Consider the following 13,425-nt stretch of genomic DNA (forward strand, 5'->3'; position numbering starts at 1 on the left):
TAGCAGAAGTCCACTAAATGTGACATCAGGACTTTGCGTGTGGAATGTGTTTCTTGTTGCCTCTTGTGACCTTTAGTAAAAAAAAGAAGAAAGAATATTTAGGCATGAAGAAGTTAGTATGTCAAAAAGTATTTAATTTGCTGCTTGGCCAGTTATATTAAATAGCATGTGGCTAATTTCAGAAAACACATATTAAATCATATATAAAGACATACTATACCAATAAATACATACTCCTGCTTCTGTTATTCCCTATATCGACATTTTTATACATGAGCACAGGGCAATGTCAAAGGAATCTTGTCCACACTGAATAGTGGGCCAAAGTGATCTGTGACCTGTGACAAGAGGAGCTACAGAGAGAGAAAGAAAACACAAGCAATGGATTTTTACATTATGTGTAAATGTGTTAAATACAATGTCATTTTGAAATACTTTCATTCTTCCACTTTACAACATGTTGATGCATAGCACCCTGCTTACTGAACATGTGTTAAAAAATAGTCAGAGGAATCTGAGGTAACAAGTTCTGTGAAATACAACCGGTGCAGTGACGCATTCAATACAGAGCAGAGGGTTGCTTCACCAGCAACTCGCAACCTAGCCATAGGAATAAAAATTTGATTTATGAGAGGAGAAGTGCTTAATGTTTAGATTGTTTGCTGAAGTAAAGATATATGAAATATTTAACTGATATGTAAGGAAAATATTGTGACAGAAATTAGCTCTTCATGATTCAAGACCTTTTGATTTCTTGTTGCCAGCAAAGAGAGACTGCAATAATATCTAGCTAAACATGACCCAAATGCTGTGGCACTCTATAAAATATGTACTTGTAATTTTACATGAAATGATGATTACGATTAGTGATTTTCGGATTTACAAGGATGTTTTGAGCAGCAGAGAGATGCTTTAAATAAAAAAAAAAAACTTGGTCCGTGTAGGAAAGCCTCCGTAAAGAGGCTGACAAAGCATCATAAAGCAAACTGACTGGGAACGTTATTAGGTACACCTGTGAAATTTAACATAAACCCATTTAACAGCTGTGCCATAAATTTTACTGTTATGAACATTATATTCACGCCAAAGAAAAGTGATATTTCCATTTTATATTCATTTTTAAGGTCATAGTAAGTGATGGTGATTGCCCTAAAATGCATTATAATGAAAAGATTTGGCCCCTTTCATGTGTTTTAGTTCATTACAACAGATTTGGTAAAGCACATTGAGCACAAGTGTTTGCTCTGGACTGTTAACCGTTGGACTTGTGCTCATGGCAATGCTAACTGAAAAAATTTAAGGATGATTGTGGTAATCAATTAGGTCTTAATTTTGTTGTAAGTGACCATATGGAAAACTTTAATATGACATGAAGGTATCCAGATTTTTTATGACATCCGTGTTTTTCACATTCATTTGCACTATTGTTTGTGAATAGCTACAAATACTTTGAATGCTGCCTCTATATAAAATACAAGCCACTGAACAACTTTACAGTCTATTACACGTTCTTTGTTTAACTTTGTCAGCGGCAAAGGGTCATAAAAATATCAAAGTTTAAGTTCAAATCAATAATTTACAAGAGCTTGTCAAGGTTCTTGGTATAAGCATGACTCAAATGCAGACTCTAGGTCAAAGTTTAGTGCATTTAATTACAGTGAATAAAAAAACAATCAACAGTAATGATGGTCCCAGTCTCCCTTCAGGCTTTCCTCAGAGTCTAAAAAATCTCCAATCCAAATGTTCACTCCAAACAATAACTGCATGTCGCTCCTTATCCACAGGTCCACCAGACAAAACCTGAGCATAAGTTAAAGAAGATAAGAAACATTTTTGTAGATAAAGGAAAACATATGCTAAGGCAAGGAGCCGGGAAACATTAACTATTGCGAACAATCTAGTAAAAAACGATGTTTAGCTAACGTCCTTAAAAAGCAGCTTCAATAAAGTCATGTGATTACAAAAAAATGGCGTGTGAAAACCGAAAGGCGGAAATCTGGGGTGTGTCCTGCTAATGCACAAACACCAACACAGCTGCACACACAAACACAGTGGAGGAATGGAAGGACGCAACAGTTTGATGAACAGTAGTTTGATCAAAATGAACATGATCAATCTACAGAGGGCAGAATTTGAAGAGAATCAAAGTGAAAACTGATGCACCAAGCTACTGCACCAACTCACAATGCTCAGTAGTTTGTATGATCCAGGCTTTCCTGACAACATCAGCGCTAAATGAGACAACAAATGGTGTTCTGGGGGAATCTCCTCCCAGATCTGGGCACCGAGTTCCTGCACAATCTGAGTTGCATCAGATGAATCAAAACATAATTTCCCAGACGTTTCTTTTTTGGTCAGTGTCATCAATTACTTCAGACTCCAGGAAATGCCTCATACTCTCACCACATGAGGCTCTGTGTAGCTGATGACAAGCAGGACCCCATGACCCGCTGCACCAGTGTAGGGTCTGACAAAAACCTTGAGATGATTGATGTAATTTGGCACTATATAGTAAATAAAGCTGAGCTTAATTCAATTGACAGTGGGTCAAAGGATTTAGCACTGACACCTAATGGCAGTCAGGTTGCGATTGCTGAGTCTGTTGAAGTCTTGGTGTCCATCCATCAATATGCCTCATTCTCCGTGGCTTCTCCAGACCCTTTCACATCTGTGACATGTGCTTAGAGTGAACCTACCCTCATCTGTGAAAAGCACAAGGTGCCAGTGGTGGACTTGGTATACTATAGCAAATTTTAATCACACTCAAAAAAAATGAAATTGGGTGGTTGTTACATGCATAAGATCCAAACTTGTAATTTGAACTAAATAATTCCATGTGGCTGGATCCAGGCAACTAACCGCTCTTACTAGATTGTATGATGTCATCTCAACAAGAACAAATTAAGTTGCTGAATTTCATGCAGATGCTACATGATTTAATTACGTTCACCATAGAAACATGGAATTATTTAGTTCAAATTACAAGTTTGGATCTTATGCATGTAACAACCACCCAATTTCATTTTGGGGGTCGACTCACGAAATTCACAAGATCACATTAGATGTCAAACCACAGGAAAATCAGTGGGGTTACAAGAGGAAGACAACCACACCACGTATATGCTGTTACTATTTCTTATGGTTTAACTTGTCAAGAACAACAACATAAAGCATCATCAAGCATAGCTTTCCTACTTTTGTTAAGTCTGTATTGACAGATTAATGCCATGGTGGTTCGTGCTGTTGCCTCAGAGCAAGAAGATCCTGGGTTCAAATCCACAATGTGGCGCAGTTTGCAGTGGGTTCTCTCTGCGTACTCTAGTTTCCTCCACAGTTAAAAGTCATGCAGTTGTAAGGGTAACTGGTTATTCTAAATTGCCCAAAGGTGTTAAAGTGCAAATGATTGTTTGTCTCTGTATGATTGACTGGCGACCTGTCCAGGATACCCCTGTCCCTCTTGCCCTATCACTTCCGCAGCCCAGATAAAGCTAAGAAGATGGGTGGATTGGAAGTTGCTGTAAATCCATTGATTTTTTTTTTGGTTGAACATTACTTAATATGAATACAACATGTACTACAGATATAAGTTACATTTTATTCATTCAACAAGATTATCATTGGTGTAACAAACAAATATTTTACTAGTTCATGTAACAAGACTGATTTTTGATGTGCCAAAGTGTTTAAACAATCTAAGATGGATTTAAATAAATTTAATTAGACTAACGTGGTGCAAACATGTTGATTGAACAAAAGTCAAATTAATTGAATGTTAATGTTAATATTATGTTAAACCTACACACATATATCGTGTTGACACAACACAATCAAGATGGATTAATATAACATGATTTGTTTAGATGGAATATAAGTGGCAAGATAAAATTACGTTCATCCAATGAATTATTTTTTTGAGTGCAGGCTCCAGGATGAGCACAGGGCCCACTACAGCAGCGGTGCCGGGCGGCGAGAGTTGAGGCTCAGGTGTGAAATATATGGTTTTCAGGGTTTTTATCGGTTTTCAGCGTTATTTTGTTATCGTTTTTATCGTTAACTCGGTTTTCCTGGGTCTTTTCACGTGTGTTATGAATAAATCTTCTTTTTTTCGGTACCGGTACTAGTTTTATTTTGTTGTATTTATCCACGACACCTTAAAGGCCGGTCCGTGAAAATATTGTCGGGCATAAACCGGTGCCGTGGCGCAAAAAAGGTTGGGGACCGCTGCAGAGGACTTTTGGCCCTAAGACCATCTTCATGAAGTCTGTTTCTGATGTTTGGTCAGAGATACCCAAACCAGCCCTTTAAGTATACAGGACCTTTTTTACAGAGTATATTTAAAACATAACTGAGCAATTAAAACATGATTACAGCAACAGGAGGAACAACCTTCTTTCATACTGTTGACTGCCCCGATTTAATGGTAAATGGTCTACATTTTAACATTTTAACCATGGTGGTTCTGCAAAAGGATTTCCAATGTGTTTTTCATTTGCATTTTCTCTCTCTCTCTCTCTCTCTCTCTCTCCTCTCTTCTCTCTCCCCCCCAAAAACACACCCACACACACACACACACACGCACACACACTGACACACACACAAAATACCAGCGGAACCAGAGCATAAAATTAAAATCATGAAGATTACATGATTGCCAATTTCATGTACATTTGAAAGATAATCTCAAAAGGGAAGTCAATAACAGATGTACTACTTTCTTAAACTAGCATATTGATGATGGACTGAAAATAAACTAGCTCTCAAATACTTTGTGGGCTTTTGTCAGGATTTAGGTGTAATGTCAGGTAGTCAATTTTGAACAATTTGCCAAGTTAGAAATGCATTAAAGGTCAGACATAACAACCAGTATGTTGGTCTAGAGCTCTTGTCAGAGCCTTGAATATATGACTGTACTAACAATAAATCAACATGAAAACAGATCCAAAAATGACTGCTTTCTTTTTCCTGGCGCAGTCAAACCAAAACATCCTGTTAAAATCCTGCAGCACTGCCTATTCACCCTGATGCTAACCTTTTGTGATTGTGTACATTGAAAACATGGGCCCTGATTATCACCAAGCTGAAAACATAATTTGACAATGCAACTAAATACAAATACAATTTGCCAGATTCAGCAAAGCATGGAGATCAAATTATTCCCCCTGGGCTTTAATTAGAAAATGTGTAAAAATTCAGAATCTAATACACAGAGAAAACTCTTTCCAGATCAACCATCACGTGTCAGGTCGTCACAGATATATCCCTCCTAATCGGCTGCACAAAGTTGTTTCTGGTCCATGAAACGCAACCTGAACTACAACCAGCTTGCAATAGTCAGGCCATGACTGTGACATCTTTGTCATAGTTTAGATTATCTGACGATTGGTGTTATGGGAGATGGAATGAGTCACACTCTTGCTGTGAGAAGCAGCAGGTGCAAAGAGTTAAGCAGATGAACAAGCAACAGATGTTCTCAAGTTTAAAAAATATTACTGTGGGTCGAAACAAATATGGCTGGAGTAATGCTAAAACTGTATTAGAAATGACAATAAAAGTTTAACAATAATAAGTATGATAGGGTACAGCCAATTTTCCAAGGAAAACACACACACACACCTCAGAGCAAGAAGGTCCTGGGTTTGAATCCAGTTTGTGAGTTTAAATTGTCTGAAAGATATCATTGGTAGAAAAATGCTGATTATATTGATTGTCCCTCTGTTTCCTTGTTATAGACTAGCAGGTTGTTCAGGATACTGCTCACCATATGACAACTGGGATAGACTCCAACCCCTGGATCCGACCCAGAAGACTGCATTCTGCACACACATTTTGAGACAGCTGTCATAAATTTCTGAAACTGTCATTATCCCAGGGTATCTTTGGTTTCAAGATCATTACAAAGCCAAACTCTTTCACAGTACAATAAGAGAACCGCCAGTTTGCAGGCACAACCAATATAATTTATTTGCACTGGTCACAAGGTGTTTCGTATGGGAAACTGCAAACTACAAACTATATAAATAGTATCAGGTCCAACATTGTACATTCATGAACGAACAATAACTTGTATAACTGGATAGTATTTCAAAAAGGAGAGATCCTCAGAAGAAACCGAACATGATTTATTGATGTGCAGAATTCAGTTCAGGGTATTTAGCGTTTAGACTCCGATGGCCCATCAAAGCAGAATGGAATCCCAGTGGTGATAAGGATTAGGGCAGGACCCCCTTGGAGTCTAGATGCTAGTGGTGGAGGTGAAGATGGAAGCTTGAATGGAGCCTGAATGACGAGCGAGAGGCTGTGGTGGGGAGGATGTGAGTCTCACAAAGGTGAGGGAGAATTACAGAAGAATTACAGTATGTGGTGTGACGGCTGATTGGCCTTAAGAAGGCCAGCATTGACGTGACAATCAGCTTGACAGCGTGGGAAAGTGGAAGTGATGTAAAGCTTGGATTAGCCACAAATACTTGGGAAGCAGAGATGTTTCGATACAGATCTTCCTTACTGAACTTATGCATAAATTCCTTTATGGTAATAATAAGTAAGGGCAGCAACATTTAACCATCGTGTAGAATTTTAGCTTGAAAGTTGAAAGTTGTGAACATTTTATTTACTGCTGTAAATGTTGGGGCATGGGATACATTTTCATACCCATGACTCCAAAGTAGACAGTCGACTCCTTGCACAAACCTGAGAATAGAGTCAGTTATCAGCCATTGTTTTGTGTTTTTTCAGGACTTCTACCTTGCACTTCAGCTTCCTTTGGTTTGTTTTTATTTTTTCAGTATCAAGTAACAGTTTATATGTACTCTCCATGACATAAGAAATACAAAATTCTTTGGAATTTTTTCTCTCTCAAGGGATCTGTCTCTGGTCTGCTATTGTGTAACAAACGTTGGTGCTTTTGCTGTGGTGGATGAAGTGTCACTCTGATATAGAGACGCAAAATATTACATCGTTAAATGTTTTTGTTTATTGAGTAAGCTGGCAGCTAGAGCGACAAGGGATAACAGAGACTAGGCTTAAGCCGTTAATCCCCAGGGCTTTGTTGTTAAGTAATGAGATCAAGTTATGAAATTAACATTTTTCAGTTTCAGGTAAAGACAGCATGCAGATTAAAGTGAAACTCTCTAAGTGGGTCAAAAGGCCAAAACACCTAGAAAATCAGACATGGTGAGGGTTGTGACTTCAAAGCCTGCCTCCAATTTGAACTGTTTTCCAAAAGCCAATTAAAATCTTCACTCACTATACTCTAACAAGTACAGTATATCAAATTGTTAAAATGGCATCATTAAAACATGAATTATTTAAGTGCTGCACAGTCTCAAAAACTGCCAGCAAATCATTTATTTTAAAAGCGTGAGAAGGTAATTTAGAAACATAGAAAGGCTTCACATGTGCAAAGGTTGTACATGACTTACAATCTCACCTTGGGGGAAACACGGACAGCCACAGACAAACCACACACACACACACACACACACACACACACACACACATATATTATATATATTTATATGTATATTTTTCTTTATACCTATAGCACTATATTAATCTATTTATCCTAATATGTATCTATTAGGGGTGCAACGATACTCGTATCGATATTGAACCGTTCGATACAGTGCTTTCGGTTCGGTACGCATATGTATCGAACAATACAAAATTTTTAATTTATTTTATCAACTTTTCTTCTGACGATGCTGTCTGTGTTGAGCGCTCAGTGGATCTGCGTTCGACACTCTGCCTAGGCTGCACTGTCGAGCGCAGATCACTGAGCGCAGGCAAGCTAGCAAGACAGAAGCTAAGCTCTTGCAACTTCAACGGCAAATTGAACCTCCCCCACCCTCATTCAGATCTGGCCTTTGGAACTATTTTGGTCTTCATGTGAAGTATGACCCTGAAGGTAAGCGCGTCATGGACAAAAGTAAAACAGTATGTCTGGATGTGCCACGCAATGCTCAATTACATGGTGGGAACTAGTGCGTTAGCGCAGTTAGCTCGTTAACGTGTTGACGCCGTCCAGCCCCACGCACGGGGCGATCCGCGGTAGCTCGTTAACGGAGATTTGCCGTGTTGTGGCGTTAACGTCATTTCAGATTAACGCTGACAGCACTAGTGGGAACACAACGAATATGACTGCACATTTACTCCGACATCATCCTAGTGCAAAGACAAGTGGAAGCAGACAAAAACAACAAGCACGCATGCTACAAACTTTACCCGAGTCATTTAGACAGCCGTTAGCACATGATTCTCCTTATGGGGACCTGATATGTTTAATATGCTGCTGAGAATATAGCCCAGAAGAAGCGTATAGTATAGCTTTTATTTTGGAAAGAGCCATTTCTCTGTAATAAACTCTCTTTTCCAAAGATGAGTGATTTCTCGATCAGATAGATTTATTTTTTTATTACTTTGTTGTTTCAGCAACATTAAATTTAAAAACTGTACTTTTGAGTTAAAATATATATTTATAATTTTAATAAATGACAAATTAAAAAAGCATGAACATTTTTTTGTATCGAAAATATCGAACCGTGACACCAAAGTATCGAACCGAACCGTGAATTTTGTGTATCGTTGCACCCCTAACACTAACACACACAAATCCATAGTATGAAAGTATCTACATTATACATATTTACAGTGGGGCAAAAAAGTATTTAGTCAGCCACCGATTGTGCAAGTTCCCCCACCTAAAATGATGACAGAGGTCAGTAATTTGCACCAGAGGTACACTTCAACTGTGAGAGACAGAATGTGAAAAAAAAATCCATGAATCCACATGGTAGGATTTGTAAAGAATTTATTCGTAAATCAGGGTGGAAAATAAGTATTTGGTCAATAACAAAAATACAACTCAATACTTTGTAACATAACCTTTGTTGGCAATAACAGAGGTCAAACGTTTACTATAGGTCTTTACCAGGTTTGCACACACAGTAGCTGGTATTTTGGCCCATTCCTCCATGCAGATCTTCTCGAGAGCAGTGATGTTTTGGGGCTGTCGCCGAGCAACACGGACTTTCAACTCCCGCCACAGATTTTCTATGGGGTTGAGGTCTGGAGACTGGCTAGGCCACTCCAGGACTTTCAAATGCTTCTTACGGAGCCACTCCTTTGTTGCCCGGGCGGTGTGTTTTGGATCATTGTCATGTTGGAAGACCCAGCCTCGTTTCATCTTCAAAGTTCTCACTGATGGAAGGAGGTTTTGGCTCAAAATCTCACGATACATGGCCCCATTCATTCTGTCCTTAACACGGATCAGTCGTCCTGTCCCCTTGGCAGAAAAACAGCCCCATAGCATGATGTTTCCACCCCCATGCTTCACAGTAGGTATGGTGTTCTTGGGATGCAACTCAGTATTCTTCTGTCCTCCAAACACGACGAGTTGAGTTTATACCAAAAAGTTCTACTTTGGTTTCATCTGACCACATGACATTCTCCCAATCCTCTGCTGTATCATCCATGTGCTCTCTGGCAAACTTCAGACGGGCCTGGACATGCACTGGCTTCAGCAGCGGAACACGTCTGGCACTGCGGGATTTGATTCCCTGCCGTTGTAGTGTGTTACTGATGGTGACCTTTGTTACTTTGGTCCCAGCTCTCTGCAGGTCATTCACCAGGTCCCCCCGTGTGGTTCTGGGATCTTTGCTCACCGTTCTCATGATCATTTTGACCCCACGGGATGAGATCTTGCGTGGAGCCCCAGATCGAGGGAGATTATCAGTGGTCTTGTATGTCTTCCATTTTCTGATGATTGCTCCCACAGTTGATTTTTTCACACCAAGCTGCTTGCCTATTGTAGATTCACTCTTCCCAGTCTGGTGCAGGTCTACAATACTTTTCCTGGTGTCCTTCGAAAGCTCTTTGGTCTTGGCCATGGCGGAGTTTGGAGTCTGACTGTTTGAGGCTGTGGACAGGTGTCTTTTATACAGATGATGAGTTCAAACAGGTGCCATTCATACAGGTAACGAGTGGGGGACAGAAAAGCGTCTTACAGAAGACGTTACAGGTCTGTGAGAGCCAGAGATTTTCCTGTTTGAGGTGACCAAATACTTATTTTCCACCCTGATTTACGAATAAATTCTTTACAAATCCTACCATGTGAATTCATGGATTTTTTTTTCACATTCTGTCTCTCACAGTTGAAGTGTACCTCTGGTGCAAATTACTGACCTCTGTCATCATTTTAAGTGGGGGAACTTGCACAATCGGTGGCTGACTAAATACTTTTTTGCCCCACTGTAATATTATTCATTAGTGATATATATACTAATATACTAGGCTTACCGTTTGTGCTTGATTGTGTTCAGATTCCATACAAAGAAGCAATCTATTACTGTAACTTTTTGAGGTGCCCATTCATGCTTTTAAAATTAAAATTATTTGCTTTAGCTTTATCTACGACACTAAAAGCAGTGCTGGCCCACTGGCTAACATTCCCAACAAAAATCTGTTTCAATCGTGAACAATGAGTATTTGTTTTTAATAACTTTGATGGATAAGTACGGTGTGAAATATTATGTTTAAGGGAGTCTCGTCAAATAAAATTTACTTGATTGTGTATACATTCATTTTAAACAAGCACATTTTCCTTTATGATTAATTATTTGAATTATATATATACAGAAGAGGATTAGGACCATGGGAAAAAAGTGGGGACATCCTTTTTTCAGAATTGTGAGATTAAACTCTGAATTATTTATTTAATTGTTTTTTTCAAAAGTACAATCGACATTTTCTCTAAATGCATCACATGCATGCAATGATTTCCGAAATTGGTTGTCAAGTTATGTGAAGAACAGATGCAAAGTGTGAGAGAGAATGGAGAGAATAGCACTGAGGAAAAAAAAGCACTGCTTAAGCAATGTTAAGAATGTTAACTTCAGCTTATAAGACTCTGATCCCAAAAGTCCTCAGACAACAATCACAAGTTCCAACCCTTTTATTTACATGTGTTGTAAAGGCCTCCAGCACCATCAGTGCTGACGGAGTATTCAGTATCATACACAAGTCATTAAAAATAACAGTAAAGCCAACATCAGCATGTAAAAATCAGACTAGGATGGACTTGACTTTAGGGGCAGGTAGGGGTGGGAAAAATGGGGGAGAAAAGAAGAGAGCCTGAAACAAGAGCCATATACAATTTAAAACACTTTCAATTCATAGTCAGTTTTCATTCTAGGATGAGAAGTAAAGACAGAGATCATTGTATAGTCAAACATAGCTCAATTTTACATGACGTGATGGGTAAAAATCTGCAGTAAGGCCTGATTATTCAAGGGTGTTTAATAACCATAAAAACCTTACACAACCTTAAACCTTAACAATCAATACGGATCAAACATTAACTGGCTTCCCAATTTACACAATGAAGGGGATATAAATAATATTGTTACTTAAAATAAATACTGTCTCTTCATACATGACATTTAAAGAACATGGTGGTGATTCAGAATGGAAAAAGAAAAAAAAATAGTAGAATGTCCAACAAGAAAAGAGGGGAAAAGTAACAAATTCAATTAAAAGTAACAGATAAATATTTACAATAGATTTGGAAATCTGAAAGTAAGTAATAAAAAAGAATTGAACAGAAGATAAAAAAGATTTAAAAAGCCATCATAAAGGTTCAGAAAGTGAAAGTACAGTGATGAGGCAGTACAGTCATTCAGAGACAAATTTACACCACCAATAAAGAGTGAAAAAAAAAAAATCAATATTCCACCTTTTTATGACCTCTTTCTCTATTTTTCCCTTTACTGTAGACACAGACAAAACATCCCAAATACTTTAAACTTTCAAGATTTCTTTGCTACCAGGCAACAGTAATACACTTCCACAATGGAGCTTCTCAAAGCAAAAATGACCAAGTTCTTGAACAGTTACAGCACTGCATGACTGTGTCCCCACATCATTTTAGTTAGGGTTATTCCTGAAACTGGTCCAAAATGAATGACTTACCATAAACACACAAAAAAACAGGTTTTTCAGTAATTGTGTAAATGAATGTTGCTTCTTTTAAACAAAACACAGAGCAGCAAAAATATTCTCAGTGCACTCAAATACATGTGATAAAAACAATGAATCCTTTAATAAAACTATGTAATCAAACTTTTTTTTTCTTGTTTCTGGGTAATAAATGATATTTTTCCTGACTTTTTCCCGTTGGTAGAGACAATGTGCACTGTACTTTCCAACCTTGGCATTTTTCACCAAAAATCATTTTATGTAATTACTATTTTATGACCAATTAATTACTAGTTAATAGACAGGATCAAAAACAATCTTATGGTGTATATAGTATAATAGACAATAACGTTTAAGATTATATCAACTGTTGTCTGAGACCAGTTGCTGCAGTGTCCGGTTGTTAAGGACTCATTCTGGGCCTCCAACCTCTTGGTTTAAATGACATCACCATCCAACTTCTACAGTGGGATTATTCGTTGTATAAATTCACTCAGTATTAATAACAAATTTATATCAACTGAGCAATGTGATTAAAATAGTTGTTTTATTCCATAAATGTCAAGTTTTAATATTGTACACTATGTCATTACTCAGTATGAATAAATATGTATTCACTTTAAATAGAAGGGTTTATGGTGGCCTAATGCATAAGAGAGGAATGTACAGTCAGTCAGTTTTCTAATGATTTTTTCTGACATTCCATTTATTCAATTCGATTTTTATGACCATTAACCTGGGAATACGCAAGATGAAGCTCTGTTTCATTACAGCTTTAAGACAACATCCCAGGACCCACCACAGCGCATTTCAGAAGCATCCGAGAAACTGGCAAGGAGGGCATAACGTCAGACACTGGGATGGCATAGAAAATCTGGTCAGTTTTAAAAATATAAAAGACCACCTTGTGACTAAACTGTCGACTTCAAAAGGCATCCAGTGTTACTTAAAGCCTTCGTTGCCCAGCTTCAGACTACATCAGTAGCCTTTTAGAAGCAAAGTGTACTCTGCATGTATTTTTGTTTAATTGACTGGATTCTCCATGCTGTTTCTGTGCCCAGCCTCCTGGCCTCCTTATCAGCTTTGTGCAGCTTGATGTGGCCTCTGTAAAAACTAGAGCCGGCACAATTTTAAGTGATGTAGAGCTGCAAGTCTGTTCTGGGATGCTTTGGGATTCACTGGTGTATGTCTTGTGGAATTGCAAGCAATGTCTTGGATGGTTTAATCAACTCAGGTGGCTGCATTGGAGCTGGAATGTGACACAGATAAGTCCAGTGTATTTCAGGGGTTTGTCTTTCTGTAAGCATACTTCCCATAATCCTCTGAGCCAATTTCTTTGTAAAATCATACATGTTGATTAAAACCAATTTGTTTCAAAGACTTTTATATTAGTTGGAGGCTAAAAACCTGAAGTTTGAAAGGGTTTTTCCTAATAGCTAGTATTTTCAGGGCATC

The sequence above is a fragment of the Haplochromis burtoni genome, unplaced genomic scaffold (genome assembly GCF_018398535.1).
Source record: "Haplochromis burtoni strain Fernald_Lab_line unplaced genomic scaffold, NCSU_Asbu1 Contig_239, whole genome shotgun sequence".
Classification (NCBI taxonomy): domain Eukaryota; kingdom Metazoa; phylum Chordata; class Actinopteri; order Cichliformes; family Cichlidae; genus Haplochromis; species Haplochromis burtoni.